This window comes from Triticum aestivum, chromosome 3B (genome assembly GCF_018294505.1).
Source record: "Triticum aestivum cultivar Chinese Spring chromosome 3B, IWGSC CS RefSeq v2.1, whole genome shotgun sequence".
NCBI lineage: Eukaryota > Viridiplantae > Streptophyta > Magnoliopsida > Poales > Poaceae > Triticum > Triticum aestivum.
The window spans coordinates 243069731-243076208 of record NC_057801.1 but is presented as its reverse complement, the minus strand read 5'-3'; positions in this window follow the sequence as shown (position 1 = coordinate 243076208).

Below are 6478 nucleotides of genomic sequence, written 5' to 3'. Positions count from 1 at the left end.
ACGGTCTTCCATATATAATTTGTTTGTACATAGAAGGTCACCAATCATCTATCTCTAGGTCACTAAGCTACTGTCATTACAGTCTATTCTTTCATTTCCAATTTTCCTATAACATATATCTTTCTACACGTTGAAATACTTGTTCCTTTAGACCTTTTTTTTTGAAGTCGCAACATCATTTTTTCTTAAAATACGCTAACCAATTATATATCACTATTCTTGTTTACATTGTGAATCTAATAATTATACACTATTTAATTCTTCTGAATCTAATAATTATCCATTGCTTTATTGTGAAACTTTACAACGATGTAATATACATCTCAATGTTCATTTGTATTTTTTTTTCAAATTTTCGGAAACTGGAAAAGTGTCGGACTTGAATAGACTGAATTATTTAGGCATGTTTGATAGTGCGTGGTTTGATGTATATATGATGTTTATAGCTAGGCCTCATAATAAATTGTTTTTTTCTACGTCCCTCGGCCCATGCGCCTCCACTTGGTGTCCTATGCAAACGCGTACATGTTTTTTTAGTACTTCCTTGGCTAGGTTTTTTTTGCGCAGAACTTCCTTGGCTAGGTTAACGTATAACTCTAGATAATCTAACTCGTTCCCTAGCTATTGCTTAATCCCAACCATTTCTTTTCTACCATTTTAATAAGAAAATAGATAGAGACACGCGCGCATTTGCGTGGCATTTGTAATATTTTTACACATAATTTGTATTTTCACACAATCAATGATAAAACAAATTTATCATCTCTAAAAATTATCTGGTCATGCCAATACAACATGAGTTGTTGCTCCAAACCTTTATTGCTATATTCGCAAAAAAAAACCCTTTATTGCTAGCATAGTTTAATAATATTGTATGACACTCACTCACGCACACAACACTTTCTTCTTACTCGAGTCATTCATGATGTTTCATTTATTTATACATGCATATGTCATTCTTGCATTCGTCGCTATGTACTCCAGGTTAGAGAAAATGACACATCCGAGGAGGATGTCATTCTTGTTCCTGTCGCTATGTATTCCATTTGACGGAGCGGGAATCAAAATTACCACATAAGTGTTTAGATTTTTAGGTATTCATGGATTTTATATACTAATACATGAAAACTGATTTGTTAATTTTCCTTTATTCTATTTTAGAATTTCATGTATATAACATTTATTATTTAACTAAAAGACATTATACAAATGATACATTTGACCTATACTACCTTATTATTTCATGTGGTATTATCATGTGAAAATAATTTATTGATTTTATTTTTATTTAAAATTTGGTACCTATGTTCATGTTTCTAATGAACAAAAAATAGAAATAATATTTTGTTATAATATCAGTTTGCTAGATAGTTTTTTCGGCTAACTATCAGGGAATTTGAGGCATTAAAGATTAATAATTATTATAAAATATTTATCCTCAATGTCATGTTTGTATGTGGACAAAAGTATCATTTTTATAATTTGTTATTCAAAATCCATACATGTATTTATTATTGAAAAGAAAAGAGAAGGAAAATATCCCTTATGTTAGATTGTTATTTTGGCTTATTGTCAGGTAATTTAACGCAGCGTACATTCCTTAAAATTCCTTATGGCAGTAAATGTGCAAAACCCAAAAATTTATAAGTGTGCGGCGCTATTATATACTAATACTACCAGATTAATTTATGCGTGCATGTTCCCTTTTTCTTTTTTGAGGCAAGTGTGCATGCTCCTCCGTTCCTTTTTCTTTTCACTCATGAGAATAATGGTTCGTAAGGATCCTGCTTTTTCTAGGGAAGTGTGGGTTCTGCTTTTTTTTTGTTTTTCTGTGAGTCGAGGTGCGGGCTCCTGCTGGTTTCATCTTTTCTGTTACTAATGTGGTGGGCTTTGGACAGAAAAAGTGGTGGCTTTGGACTGAAAAAGTGGTGGCCTATGGACTGAAAAAACTTTCATAGATGATATATGGGCTTCCCGTAAGTTACACAGAGAGTCACGGATGGATTCTCTATCGTTTAAAAAAAGGAAAGTATCCCCTATCACGTGGACATGCTAATCTTGTTGTCCATGCATAAATCAATATGTCCAACGACTGACTGATTTGCTATCTGATTCTAACTTTACGTGACATATCAATCTGTCCAAACCCCTAAAAAAAGATCAATTTGTCCAACGCCTGATTGTTTTTTTGTCTAACGCCTGATTGATTTGTTATCCAATTCTAACACATCGGTTGTAGCACGTATACGTGATAGATCTTTTTTTACTTGGCACGTGATAGAGATTCATACGTGCAAACGATTGCTCGTACACAATATTTGTATGTAACGTTACGTCTTTAAATCTCAACCGTCTATATCTAAAATTAATGGCTGAGGTAATTTAATCTGTGTGGATGAACGTGGTGGCTTATTTGTCTTCTATATTATGTATATAATAGATTGAAACATAAAGAGAGCATCATGAAGAAGATGACTAGCACATTTAAGTCTAACCCTCTTCCTATGCATAGGGATTTTGTGATCAAACAACTTATGGGAACAATAATCAACAAGCATAGGAAGGCAAAACGCCTAGCTTCAAGATTTTCAGCACATAGAGAGGAAACTTGACATTATTGCAATTCCTACAAGCATATGTTCCTCCCTCATAATAATTTTCAGTAGCATCATGAATGAATTCAACAATATAACCAGCACATAAAGCATTCTTTTCATGATCTACAAGCATAGAAAATTTACTACTCTCCACATAAGCAAAATTCTTCCCATGAATAGTAGTGGGAGCAAACTCAACAAAATAACTATCATGTGATTGAAAATTAAGATCAAGATGACAACTTTCATGGTTATCATTATTCTTTAAAGCATACGTGTCATCACAATAATCATCATATATAGGAGGCATGCTTTCATCATAGTAAATTTGCTCATCAAAGCTTGGGGGACAAAAAATATCATCTTCATCAAACATAGCTTCCCCAAGCTTGTGGCCTTGCATATCATTAGCATCATGGATATTGAAAGAATTCATACTAACAACATTGAAATCATGCTCATCATTCACATATTTCATGCCAAGCATTCTATGTAATTCTTCTTCTAGCACTTGAGCACAATTTTCCTTTCCATCATTCTCACGAAAGATATTAAAAAGGTGAAGCGTATGAGACAAGCTTAACTCCATTTTTTTTGTAGTTTTCTTTTATAAACTAGACTAGTGATAAAAAAAGAAACAAAAAGATTTGATTGCAAGATCTAAAGATATACCTTCAAGCACTCACCTCCCCGGCAACGGCGCTAGAAACTGCTTAGTTGATGGGGTGTGAGTGAGTGCCCTTTACCTAGCCTCCCTGGCAACGGTGCTAGAAACTGCTTGATGTCTACTACACAACCTTCTTCTTGTAGACGTTGTTGGGCCTGCAAGTGCACAGGTTTGTAGGACAGTAGCAAATCTCCCTCAAGTGGATGACCTAAGGTTTATCAATTCGTAGGAGGCATAGGATGAAGATGGTCTCTCTCAAGCAACCCTGCAACCAAATAGCAAAGAGTCTCTTGTGTCCCCAACACACCCAATACAATGGTAAATTGTATAGGTGCACTAGTTCAACGAAGAGATGGTGATACAAGTGCAATATGGATAGTGGATATAGGTTTTTGTAATCTGAAATAATCAAAACAACAAGGTAATGATAAAAGTGAGCGTAAACGGTATTGCAATGATAGGAAACAAGGCCTAGGGTTCATACTTTCACTAGTGCAAGTTCTCTCAACAATAATAACATAGATAGATCAAATAACAATCCCTCAACATGCAACAAAGAGTCTCTCCAAAGCCACTAATAGCGGAGAACAAACTTAGAGATTATGGTAGGGTACGAAACCACCTCAAAGTTATTCTTTCGGATCGATCTATAAAAGAGTTCGTACTAGAATAACACCTTAAAACACAAATCAACCAAAACCCTTATGTCACCTAGATACTCCATTGTCACCTCAAGTATCCGTGCCATGATTATACGATATGCATCACACAATCTCAGATTCATCTATTCAACCAACACAAAAGTACTTCAAAGAGTGCCCCAAAGTTTCTACCGGAGAGTTAAGAACGTGTGCCAACCCCTATGCATAGGTTCATGGGCGGAACCCGCAAGTTGGTCACCAAAACATACATCAAGTGGCACATGATATCCCATTGTCACCACAGATAAGAACGACAAGACATACATCAAAAGTTCTCATAAAAGACTCAATCTGATAAGATAACTTCAAAGGGGAAACTCAATTCATCACAAGAGAGTAGAGGGGGAGAAACATCATAAGATCCAACTACAATAGCAAAGCTCGGGATACATCAAGATCGTGCCGTAGAGGGAACACGAGAGAGAACACGAGAGAGAGAGAGAGAGAGAGAGAGAGAGAGAGAGAGATCAAACACATAGCTACTAGTAAATACCCTCAGCCCCGAGGGTGAACTACTCCCTCCTCGTCACGGATAGTGTCGGGATGATGAATATGGCCACTGGTGTTGGGTTCCCCATTCGGCAGGGTGACGGAACGGGCTCCCGAGAGGTTTTTGGTGGCTACAGAGGCTTGCAGCGGTGGAACTCTCGATCTATCTTCTGTTCTGGATGTTTTACGATACGTAGGTATATATGGGTGCAGGGGGTACGTCGGTGGACCGAAGGGGGGGGCACGAGGCAGGGGGCGCGCCCTAGTGGGGTGGTCGCGCCCCTACCCTCGTGAGCACCTCCCTTCTTTCCTGACGTGCACTCCAAGTCCATCGGGTGGCTTTCCTTCCAAAAATAACTTCTCTAGTTGATTTCGTTTCGTTTTGACTCCGTTTGATATTCCTTTTCTTCGAAACACTGAAATAGGCATAAAACAACAAATCTGGGCTGGGCCGCCAGTTAATAGGTTAGTCCCAAAAATAATATAAACATGGATAATAAAGCCCAATATTGCCCAAAACAGTAGATAATATAGCATGGAGCAATCAAAAATTATAGATACGTTGGAGACGTATCACATAACTCAAAGTTTTGTCATACAGAAAGTATGGACTAAACGGACACATTGTCATATATCGACAGTCACTCCACCATGTCATGCCATCCATCCATGTCAGAGAGATAGTCCCCGAGCTTAGTGAAAGGCTTCATGTCGAGACGCTGAGAGGCTACCCATGTTCGGACGTCTTCCTGCGACATTTGTCCTTCTCCGTAGAACATCCCTGTTTTTCGTGGAACATTAACCATGTAGAGTGGGTATCCTGGGTCTTTCGAGGCGATGAGGCCTTTCTCTATCCACAGCACATCGTCATGAAGTCTTCTTAGATCGCCGAATCTGGCCCGTAGCGCTGTTGCAGGTAGGATTGGTTGACCGGGGATATGCCATTTATCCGCATCGGGGATATCTATACGGTCCTAAAGCTGAGGCTACTGAGGCGGCTGGATCATAGAATCAGCTTTTTTGCCTTTCCTCGCTCTCTTCCTAGACTTCTTTACGACCGGAAGGTCGTCCATAATACGTTTAGCCTCCGCAGACGGCAATTCAGGCAACGACTCACGACGCTCAAACCCTGAGTAGGCGCCAGTATAGACATACTGTGGAATGCCATCATCATCCTCATCCTCATCCATGGCGACGTCATCAACGACTAATGGAGCCTCCTCCTTACCCCGTCCGCTATCACCCAACCCGACACCCAATGCTAATCCCGGGCACTCGATATGTCCTAGTTTGTAGCACAAGTCATGTGGAAATTCACAGAAAATTTCGGCATGACCTTTGCTAAAAAGTGGACAAATCGAGAACCTGAAATTTGCCAGAACAGAAATGAATCAACATTCCGGCAAAACACAGGCCACTCAGCTTCATTCCCTAGAAATAGTGTTCAAATATCCCTCTTCGACACCGCAACACATGTCCAATTATATACGAGCAACCACATGTCCAAATTTCACAAGCTAATTCAAAAACAAAGTGTAGAAGAAAATTCATTTAACTACTAATAGAACAAAATTTAGTTAACTTTAGTGCTCTATAATGATGAAAGGAAAAAAATCAGTTAACTACTAATTTCATTCATTTAGGTTATTCATTCAACTTCACCTAATTAACCTACTGTACCACTACTACTAGCAGCACTACTAACCTAATTAACCTAGAAAAACACTATTGCCCTAACTGAAAAACATCTAATTAACATCTACTATTACCACTACTGCCCTAACCTAATTAACATCTACTAGTATCACTATATACTATACAAGCAGCATCTACCCTAATTAAACCCTACTGCCCTAACTAACTTTTGCTGTAAACCAAATTTTTTGCTCTAAACTAATTTTTGCTCTAACATCTACTACTTAACACCCTTTGCTCTAAACTAAATTTTTTGCTATAAACAAACTTTTGCTCTACTAATTTTTGCTCTAAAATGCAAAGAGAGAGGAGTGGGGGAGGGGTGGGGG